Raw genomic sequence first — 12,372 nt, forward strand, 5'->3', positions numbered from 1 at the left:
AGCAATTTCACTAAGTCCCAGCCTCAGTTCTTCCACCTCGATTCTGGCCCAAAGCTCCAGTATTCAGACAATTTTTATGCTACTGCTATCCATCATGCCTCTACTTGCTGCCTGCATCTCCAACAGCAATACACCTGTCCTGTTTTCTTATTTGTTTGGGAGGGGTTATCTTTGGAGATGCTGACTTGGAATAATGACTACCTCATATGAGACCTGCAGCAATGCCTCAGAGCGTGTCATATCTATTATCTAGTTGTTTTGAAGTTAGAGGGTCTTTCATACCACCAATCTACTACAGAGGGCGCCAAAAAATGTATACACATTTTTAGAAAGGAAAACTGTATTAAAATTGTAATAATATATACCGATAGCAAACAATGAATACAAGTCATGTTTGACTTCTGCAATTACAAGAGGTGCTCAAAGTGGTTACCGTCAGCGTCCAGACATTCTGATTACAGCGAAATACTGCTTGAGCAACGTTTGAGCAAAGCGTCCACTTGCATACATTTTTTGGCACCCCCCCCCAGAATAATACTGGCCAAATAAGAAAAAAAATCATATTTCTTACCTTTATTTTTTTAGAAATAAATATAGAAAACCTGATGTGGTTTTGTTTTTTTTCCTACTTTAATTGTCAGGTTTTACTTTGTATATTTCTAGGCTATCCTTTAGGTACATACAATTTTATGATTGATACCTCCCTTGTAACATAAGTAACCTCCTATATTTATAGCCTATTTAATGTTTTAAACACTTTTTTCATATAATGCTACTTTTCTTAATTTTTGCCTGGTGAATCCTCTACACCTTTTTATTTTTACCCTCTTTGTATTATTTTAATATGAATATCCCTCTTTTAATGAGCAGATAGTTACAAAATTCCAATATTTGTGTGTCATAAGCAATAATTTTATTTCATCCATTTTTATTAATACTAATGTGTACTTAGTCTTACATTTTCAATCTTTTATATATATCATGCTACCTTTACTTTGTTTTCCTTTTACCTTTCTTGAATTCTTAAGTTCTTCCTTTCCCCCATCACTCACTATTAAGTTATAAATTCCATTTCTCACTGCATTGATTAGCCTTAAATATTAAACAAACTTATTAACTTTATGTTTTCTCACAATGTTCAAAGCGAGCACATAAACATATTTCACCTTCTCCCCATACTCCTCCTCCTTTCGTCTTCTTCTTCTACACGGGCACTTGCTGTTTTTAACAACTTGCTTTACCAGTTAATTTTTTCACCATTTCTCCTTGCTTTTCACTCTTCTCTTTTGGGTTCATTTTATTTCTTCCTGAAGTGCACAGCACATTTTAATAGTTTTCCCCCTAGACTTCCCACAGTTATTAAATTCCTAATCATATTTTGCTTATATTTTGTTTTAGAGTAAAAGAATAGCTGGATAGAGAATTTGAGGTTTGTAACAATTTCCCCTTAGCAGTTTTAAAATATAATTCTATTGTCTTCAAACATCTTTTATTATATATGAAGTCTGCTATAATTCAATATTCTTTTTGTTAATAACCATGGTGTTTTCTTTGGTAGTTATGAATTTTTTCTATTTGTCCTTGATAATAAGTAGCTTCATTAGAATGTGTGAAGTGTACATTATGTGTTTTATTCTGCATGCTTTATTATTTGTTTAGTACTCTAAGCTCTCTTCAATTCTCAAAAGTTTTAGCCATTATAACTTTGAATTTTATCTCTCCCCAATTGCCTCTCTGTGCTACCCCTAAAAATTTAATTATATACTTGTTTGCTTTTATCTCTCTGTTCTAAAATTCTGAGCATTTCTCTCAGTTTTACATTTTAGTATACTAATTATGTTTGGATGTGCCCAGTTTACTGTAGAGCTTATCTATTGAAATTTACTATATCAACCATTATATTTTAATTGGTTAATTTTATATTAGCCTATTATTGATTAACAGCTGCATGTTTTTATTCAATAATTCATTTGAGTCTGAGATTCCTAGATAACGATTAGCAGACTTCGGGTAAAAGCAAAATGGGCCACTCCCATACGTGGCTCATAAACCTCCCACCCATGTTTTCCCATGCTCTTTCCACTTTCCTGTGGCCTTCAAAATGTTGATAAGAGCAATTTTTGAAGCCAAGTATTAAAGATGGAAGAACTATGTCCATTTCCAGGTCACTGAACAACTGCATGCGTCAAAGACAGCATCAAACTAAAATTTGTACCCTGAGAAGGAAATAAAGTTCTTGTACTTTATGTCAGTAAATCACAGCCTGAAAACTGTTCTTCAATTTTCTCTTTCCCACCAGATCAACCCTCTCTGTGCGGTATTTTCTGAGGTCATCTCAGCATAGCCCCAGGGATGCACAGCTCAGAAATAGGTCATTAGAAAGTGTTCAGAACATTAGATGACAGTATCCTTGTCTTAAAACAAGCATATGGCTTGGCCAGAATTCAAGTTGCACTGCTGTCTCTTTTAACTCCCTCTACTACATATAAGCAGTTTATTTCTCCCACAAGTAGGCAAAATTTTATCAACTTCACCTAGCCTGGCTTTGTGACCCAAGTGTTTTCTGTGTTCAAATGTAAGTGCTGAAATTCTAGACGCAACTCCTGCTTCTGAGTCCAGCAATCTGTTGGGCCACAGGGCTTCATTTTCCTGTGCGATTGCCAAAATATTTCTTGCTCATATATTATTTTTTAGCACTGTGACATTGTTTTATTATTTCACAAACTATTTCTATTATGTCTAGACGTGAACCAGTAATCCCTGTGTACTTAATCTAACAGCATAACTTCTATAATATCCTAAAAGATGAAATCTATGTATACATACATGGAGATGTATTTTAGCATTCTTTATAGAAAACCAGAAATGTATGGCTGACAATTGGGTTTGATTAAATAAATTACACTATTCCACAGAATAGAGTATGTGTAATCAGTAAGCATTATGTGAAAGTAATGACAAAACTAAACATATATTAAATAAAAATGTAAAAATAGCTGTTTATACTACATTTCATATATGTATAGTTACACATTTGCATGTTTGAGTGTGTGTATGTACCTATACAACATGTTACAGTGACAGGACATCAGGTTATTTTAAATTTGTGGGCTTAGAATTTGCATCCTCCAAAATGTTTATGATGAACATTTTCTTATTTCAGAAGACAGGATAAAAAGTTGAAATTCTAAAGGTAATACTAGACTTTTGCTGTGAAAACAGAGTTGCTGTTAACTGTCAGTGTACCTAAAAACATAATTAAGATATCATGTAGCTTCTGATCTGTTCCTTCTATTGTTTCTTATGCAAAAATACCTTCGTTTATTTATAATACTCTAGGACTGGAATCCATGGTCTTGAGCCTGCTGTTTCATCTGGAATATGTTTGACAAACAGATGGATTTTCTATCATGCCCCAAAAGCCAGAAAACTTGGGCTCTTTCAAGCAAAACAGTAAGTTGTTAACTTCTTCATGGTTCCATTAATGACCTGATAGATCAGCACATTCATGAAATGTGTAAAGTATACAAAGTTAGTGGTGATGTGAAAAAAGTCAGTGAATACAAAGGGAAGAAACAAATTGATAAGAAAGCATCAGTAAATAGAAAATTTGCCAACACACACTCCCTGTAAAACCCCAGGGGAAATAATGAGGTAAATAGGAGCAGTGGAGAGAAGTACCAAGAAAGAATGAGTCTGAATCTTTGAAGATGTCTTTTTGATTGTGTACATGTTTAGAAAACAAAAATTAATATAGAAATTTCTGTGTTGAACTATGTCTTAAAAACATGCATTTGAAACAAAATCTAGGGGGCTCATGCAATTAAAAAATTACTAGACCCAATTCCTTTTAAAGCACTATATGTAATCTAAGTTCCTTGAGGGCAGGAAAAATAACTATCCTTTTTTTACTTTCCCATGCATCAGCCTAGTGCTCTTCATGTAATAAGTGATTACTAACTCACTGACAAATTGAGTAGAAATGAATAAAGTTTCCAAAAGTAGAAAGTGGTAAAAAAAATTATTAAAAATGTGAAAAATGACAAGGTTGAATTCAGGAAACCTATCCTTTATTTGATATTTTGTTCTTTACTTAACATTTCCATATTGAACTACCCTTTAAAAATTCTTGGATTTTAGGAGATTTATCCTTGCTTTAATTTTTTTCTGTGCCATTTACTTACTCTTTCCCTTTTTAAGTCTAAGGATAGTGGGAGTAGAAATGGATATTTTTGTTCAAAGCAAAGCATTTTAAAAACCCAAAGTTCATAAATAATTAATGCATCTTGGCATAAAATTTAACTGGTGTACACAAGAGATGGCCTACTCCATGAGGCTGACTTGTCCCTAAGCTTTAAAGGCAATAACAGCTTTTTAAGCTTTTTAGAAGAAGAGAAAAAAGAAAAAAAAGTGAACCTCCTAGTTGGGGGCAGCTATGTTTATGAACTCTGATGCTCAGCCAACAGATATTTTTGCATAAAACAAGGCCTGCTAACCATGGAAACATAAACTGAAAAGCATATTAGTCAGCCAACTCTGATGGTTAAACACAGCTGTAATGTAGAGTCTGACTCTAACAATAATCTTGGCAGGGTTTCATGTTGCTTTAACTAATATACATAGGTATTCACTCTGCAAGGGGATATGCTAAGGACCGAAAGCAAGCTGCTAGGGTACAAAGACAAAAGAAAGAGGACATACAGATGGCAAACAGACATGAAAAAAATGCTCAAACTCAGTAATCATTCGAGATACGTAAATGAAAACCACAATGAGATACCATCTCACCCCAGTCAGAATGGCTATCATCAATAAATCAACAAATAACAAGTGCTGGCGGGGATGTGGAGAAAAGGGAACCGTTGTGCACTGCTGGTGGTATTGCAGATTGGTGCAGCCACTATGGAAATCAGTATGGAGGTATCTCAAACAAAAAGTTGGAAATGGAATTACCTTGTGACTCAGCAATTCCACTCTTAGGTGTCTATCCAGAGAAATCCAAAATGCTAATTCGAAAAAAAAAATTGTATGCACTCCTATGTTTATTGCAGCACTATACACAATAGCCAAGAAACAACCACAATTCCAGTGGGTAGATGACTGGATTAAGAAACTTTGGCACATTTATACAATGGAGCATTACTCAGCCATAAAGAAGAAAGAAATCTTACCATTTGCAATGATATGGATGGATGTAGAGAACATTATGCTAAGTGAAATAAGTCAGAGGGAGAAAGACAAATACCATATGATTTCACTTATATGTGGAATCTAAAGAATAGAATGAATGAACAAACTAATCAGAAACAGTCTCAGAGATATAGAGAAAAAACTGAGGGTTGCTAGATGGGAGCGAGGGTGGGGATGAGGGAGAAGGTGAGAGGATTAGAAAGCAGAATTTGTAATCACAAAATTGCCATGGGGATATGAAAGACAGTTTGGGGAATATAATCAATAATGTTGTAAAGATTTTGTAGGGTATTTGATGGACAGTTGTCTTATTAGGGAGACCACTTCATGGACTGTATAGATGCCTGACCACTGCATTGTACACCTGAAGCTGAAACTGAACAACAACGAATAATGAACAATCAACTAATCATATATATATATATATATATACATATATATATATATATATCCATCAAATATAATACTATATAACATATATAGTCACGATATATGGTGTACAGCATAAGGAATAGAGGAAGCAGAACTGCAACAGCTATATACAATGTCAGAGGAGTAGTAGATTGGGGGAGGGGGTTATCACTTTGTGAGGGGTATAAATGTCTAACTATTACATTGTTTTTTACCCTGAAACTAATAATAATAAAATTTAAAAAATAAAAAAGAAAGAAAAAGAAACAAACAAAAACAAAATGTTGATATCCACTAAGGAAAACAATTTCTTAAAGTGTCTTCCTGATATCTGTCACATCAAACATCATCCCTTACTATTTCTAATTCTCTTTAATCAATTAAAATTTTTGGACAATAACATTCATTTTTTTAAAGGCAATGTATTGGTGACAAACTACAAAACAGGTAAATTAAGTCCAAAATGATTTCTTTACATTTTTTACAGCTGCATAAGGTAAACATTGTTCATATAGCCTATATAGTACATACTTTATATCCTTTTGAGTATATCTCATGAAATATGTATTTATTCTCTATCATTAATCACTAAGGTACCTCAAAATCTTAGCAAACTGCATTTCAGTAGAACTCAACTCTTTAAGAGTTGAAAGCTGCCTTCAAGTCCAAATTTGTAACCTATAGGAAAAATAGTTTTGGGCCCTATGGTCAATTTTTAAAAACCACATTCTATCATAATGAGATAAATATTAAAAGACCAACCAGAATTAATAACATAGTCTACTATCCTCACAGTCACAATTTCAAATATCTCACAACCCAAAGCATCTGGAAAGCTTAAATACTATTTTCAAAAGTTCTGCAATACTTTGATTTATTCAAGATCACCAACCCATTGATCTTTTCACTTTCTCACAATGAACCATGACTATCATGTTTTCATTTTTCTCATATTCTAGCTTAGATTCCATTGTTAATCATTTTAACTTTTTTATTTATCTTTATTAAATGTATTGGGGTGACATTGATTAGTAAAATTATATAGGTTTCAGATGTACATTGCTATAATACCTCATCTATATATTGCATTGCATGTTCACCAGCTAGAGTTAGTTCTTCTGTTACTATATTTGACCCCCTTTATCCTCTTCTATCACCCCCTACTCCCCCTTACCTCTGGTAACGACTAAACTGTTGTCTGTGTCTATTGGTTTTTGTATCTTTGTTTGTCTTGTTCTTTTGTTGCTTTCAGTTTTATATCCCACATATGAGCGAAGCCATACAGTTCTGGACTTTTCCTGTCTGATTTATTTCACTTAACATGATCATCTCAAGATCCATTCATGTTGTTGCAAATGGCAGTATTTAATCTTCTTATGGTCGAGTGATACTCTAATATCTATATCTATATCTACATATCTATATCTATATCTATATTATATATAGATATATAATATATAGGTATATAAATATATAAAACATATATATTACATGTATAATACATATACATATATTATAGATATAGATGTAGATATAGGTATAGGTATAGGCATAGGTATTGATATATAGATATAGATATACAGATATATCATAATACCTTCTTTATCCATTCATCTATTGAAGGACACTTTGGTTGTTTCCATGTCTTGGCCACCATGAATAATGCTGCAATAAACATAGGGGTATATATATCTATGAATAAATGTTTCCAGTTTTTAGAGGTAGCATCCAAAAGAGGGATTGCTGGGTTGTATGGTAATTCTATTCTTAACTTTTTGAGAAACCTCCACAGTATTTTCCAGAGTGACCGTACCCATTTACATTCTGACCAATAGTGCATAAGGGTTCTTTTATCTCCACAGGCTCCCCAACACTTATTAGTTGTCTTGTTGATAATATTCATTATAACAGCTGTGGTGTGCTATTTCATTGTGGTTTTGATTTGCATTTCCCTAATAGCTACTGAAGTTGAGCATTTTTTCATATTTCTGTTGGCTGTTTGTATGTCTTCTTAGGAGAAGTGTCTTTTCAGGTCCTCTGCCCATTTTTTAACTGGATTTTTTGTTGTTGTTGTTGTTGAGTTGTATAAATTCTTTATATATTTTAGATATTAGCCCCTTATCAGAGACATTGTTTGCAAATATCTTCTCCTATTCAGTTGATTGACTCTTTGTTTTGTTGATGTTTTTTTTTTCTTTTACAGAAGCTTTTTAATTTGATATAGTCCCATTTATTTATTTTTGCTTTTACTAAGAAAGCACAAGTACTAAGCTTATGAATCTTGGGTTCAGAGAGGATTTTATTAATGTAATCATTTAAATTTTCACCTGCAAATACTCATAAATGCCTTGCCTTCTACATTTTTGACTCATTTGGTACAAACAAGTTAAACCTATTTCTACCCAACTAAATGATAGCTATATCATCTGTTTTTTTTTAAAGATTTCCTTATCATTTTCTAACTCCACTCTTACTGATAACTTTATCAAATTAGATATAAACTCCCTCATTTTTTCATTACTAATTTTTCAATACCATCAGTGTCTGAATCCAACTTCTGCTTTCCAACTTCTCCTTATATCTGAAGAAAACTTTGTCCTCCTATAAAATACCAAATCCTGTCCCTGAATTCTAGATCCCTATCACCCTCACTTTCTAAAGAATTTTAATTTCTTCTTGAGTCCCATCATGTTCATTCATGTTTATAGAAATAAAAAAAAAAAATGTTTTCTATATTGCTCCTACTTCGTCTTAAATTCAGTCTTCAACTTACTTTTTCTGGCTTAAGTCTCCATCACAAGGCCACCAATAAATTTCATGTTTCTAAACTCAATATATACTTCTATGCATGTTATTAAAACTTTCAACAGTTTCTGATACAGCTGACCACTCCGTCTATCCTAAAATATTTTCCTTTCTTAGCACAGTGTAACTATTCATAGTTTTTGTCCTATTTTAGTGTCTCTCCTCCTTCTCTCCCTCCCTCTCTTCTCTCCTTCCATTTATTTATTTATTTATTTATTTATTTATTTATTTATTTATTTATTTATGTTTAATTCTTTTATGTATCCTTCTCCACTAAGTCTTTAAAATAGAAGTTTCTCAGAGCTTAGTCTGGGGCCTTCTAAATCTACATATTCCCTCTAGGTGACCAGTGACCTCATCCATTCCATGACTTTTTTTTCAAAATCAAATCTTACACAGACACATATACATACATACGTTTTCTGTGATCTGTAATATAAGCCACGAATACTCATAATTGAGAATTCCTCACAAACTCTGTTTATTGAGGTTCCTCGGACAGTGATCTTATGACTTCTCTAAATCTATACAATCTTCTTAAGTAATTTCATCTTTTATACCATGATAAATACTGTTTTCATGTTGATAATGCACCGTTGTTGTTTTTTTTTTTTTCACTTTTTTAAATCTCCGGATGTGAGTCATGAATTTAGATAGCACTGCACTTTGGTAATACTCAAATGCATTATCTCACTTCCCTTGTGCTCCTGACCCATACCCAACTGTCTACTTGCCTATCTCACTGAAATCTTAAACATGAGCAAAATGAAAATCTTGACTTGTTGATCATCCCCAGAAAATACCTCAAACCTAATCTTCAGTTAATCTTCCCTATCTCAGAATACTACATCTGACCCAATTAGTGAAACTAGATAGCTGAGTAATTTTGACTCCTTCCTTTTCTCTGTCTCCCCCATCCAATCTGTCAATCAGTAGGTCCTCTTGATTGTTTGTGTGTGTAAATTGTATCAGCTACCATCCATTTAAATCCATTTGCATCTACCACTTCACTCTCATATACCACTTATTTATTTCAATATCCTCCTAACTAATTGCTCTAATTTTTATCTTAACTCACTCCAGTCTATTCATTGGATAGCAGCCAGAGGGATCTTTCAAAACTCAAATTAGGCTACTTCCCTACTTTAAACCTTTCCATAGCTTCCCATTTGTATTTTGGTTATAATAAAACCCAAACTTCTTGCCAAGCCTTTATAGCTCTGCATAATCTGGCCCATATTGGCTTTCTAACTCTGCACTAGTCTTTCCCACTAGCTCACTAAACCCCAGGCACCCTGGTGTTCTCCCAGTTTCTATAACTGTTCAAATTAGTTTCCATTTAGGGAACTTTGAGATTCTAATTTCCTAGAATGTTTTCGTACTGTTTTTTCACACATCTGTCTCTTTTCATTCTCCCAGGTCTCATTTAAAATCTACCTTTTTGGGGAAGCTTTCTTGAATTCTATATTAAGTAGTTTATCTTGCCCCTACCAATACTTTTCTAATATAGCAACTAGATATTTCCTTCAGAGTACTTATCATTAATCATTTTACCTATATATGTGTACTGGTTTATTGCCTGTCTCTCTTATTGCAATATACTCTATGGTGGTGGAGGTCTTGTCAAGACTTTTCACCTTTATGTGCAGAAATTCACACACAGAAGGTACTTAACTAAATTTTGTAGCATTAGTGACTAAATATTAAGACTCAGCAACATTATCTATGATCCAAAGATAAATGTGAGGTGATATACTTTTACAGAAGGCTTTTACAACTCTTCCTAAAAATCCTGAGACATTTTCTAATTTCAGTGACTTAAATTATCATACAAACTTTTAAAATATTTTAATACTCAGAGTTATTTATATTTATTTAAGCCATGTCTCATTCTAAAAAGAAATTTCAAAACCCTTAAATACCTTTTCAAAATAAATATAGTATACATTTTAAATTGAGAAAAAGCTAATTTAGGAGATTGTTTCAAAGTGGAGATAATACATAATAGCCATAACTATTATATTACTTAGTAAGAATTGGCTTCATGAAGATACTATTATAATAATTATTTGCACTACTCCATATAGTTAACATGCTAAACTTATGTTATGGGATTATCCCAATTTCTCTAAATAGGGATACTGATATTTAGAAAAATGAATACCCAAAGCTGCACAGCTGGGTAGTGTAGCATGGATGTCACTGAAGTCTGAGTGCTGAGCCTACTTACTATGTTGTAGTTGCCATTATGCTATGTTATTTCTCAAGGGAAGAGAAATAGAATAAAAATTAGGTGTCACAGATTCTAGATATCTACTCATTCAACATCCATTCTTACATTCTTTTTAGCTTGTCTTTCTGTAAAATAGAGACTGTAAAGTTAAAAACTGCAATATCCACACTGCTTTGCAATACCAAACAGAAGTTCGGCAAAAGAACAGAGCAACATGAGTCAGCCTTTGGCAGGGAGATCTGATCTTCTGGCATTTCTAATTGCAGAGGTCTGTTTTTCTGGGTCAGTTATAGTAGTTTCTGTTATCCAGTTCCTAGTGTCATAAGTGTTAGGTGACAAGCACACTAACAGTAATGTTTCCCTTTCGACAGTTTTTTTCTCTGGGCCTTCTGGAGATTGTTATAAATTGTTGCCACTTAAATTAGTGAAAATGCATTGTTCTTGCACTTACCTGTATATTAGTGATTGATTCACTAATTGTTACTAAACATAGGTGCTCTACATAAAAGAAACTGAAATTTGGAATGGGCTTAATGGAGAAAGTGGCAAGATAAAAACTCAGGTCTGAGATGCTTGATACTGGAAAACTGGTCACACTGTTGTACAATGAAAAATATTTGGTCAAATCGTTGCCTGATGAACACTGACAAAAGCTGTACTGTCGGAAAAAGTGAGGACTGATCAGAATGTTGGCTAGCGCTGGCTCTGTTGTCACCTTTAGGAAAATCTACAAGAGCTAGTGAACTCAGGTAAGAGGTAGAAAGCTTGCAAACACAGATGGGAGGAAATGCCACTTTGATAAGAGAAGTACTCTCTCCCTACAGTCTGACATCAATAGTACTAGAGAATCCTCTACTTTGGAGCCTTAGAAGGTTAAAAAATAAAAATACATTTCAGACCCTAAATTGAAGCCACTGCAAGGGCAGCAAAACCAGCAACCGCAGGAAGAGATAAACTGGTAGGCAAATGCGGCCTCTCTGAAGGCAAAAATGAGATTAAGGGTTTGGCCTTCCCCCAAATATATTACTTTAATTACTGCAAGGTAACAATCATTAAGTTAAGGGAGGGAGAGTAGGAAGAATGTAAAGGCCTGTCAATAATGGGAATATTTCCGTTTGCGAAAACCATCCTAGGGACTGGTTTGGTAAACGAGGATTTTTGAGGAGCACGCTAACCGTTTGACTTTCCCAGGCCACTGTTCTACCCTAGATCCTGAACTTTCCAGCCTCCCACCAGCTTTTCTCCCTTCAGACTGGCTAGCCCCCACCACCTAGACTGGCATATGCCAATAACTTAATCTATCCTGTTGCTACTGCTTCTCCTGACAGGAATTTTGTACAACTGTTTTTTTGTATACTGACAAAGACTTACGCTTTGAAAATCAGAGGGCATTCTGTCCACAACCAAGGACTTCTGTTCACTCCATAAGGGGTTTTGCCTTCAATTGCAAGTGTTACATGCCTACCTGTCCCTAGTTTCGTTGTGCCACTAAAGGTGTAAACAGTTTACCACCCTATAGATTCTCTTAATTCAATATATTCTGCAATATCTACAAGGAAAGTAAAAATGTAAAATAAAATGAAAATTACCCATGAAGGAAAAAAGAATATTCGAGGTTCAAAACCTTGACTAGATAAAATCTTTAGCTACGGGATACAGTGACACCTACAGGATACTGGCTAGACACGAGTAACCTACCAACATTCTGACAGAAGTATATCGTGACCAAACAC

Source organism: Rhinolophus hipposideros, assembly GCF_964194185.1.
Source record: "Rhinolophus hipposideros genome assembly, chromosome: 7".
Classification (NCBI taxonomy): domain Eukaryota; kingdom Metazoa; phylum Chordata; class Mammalia; order Chiroptera; family Rhinolophidae; genus Rhinolophus; species Rhinolophus hipposideros.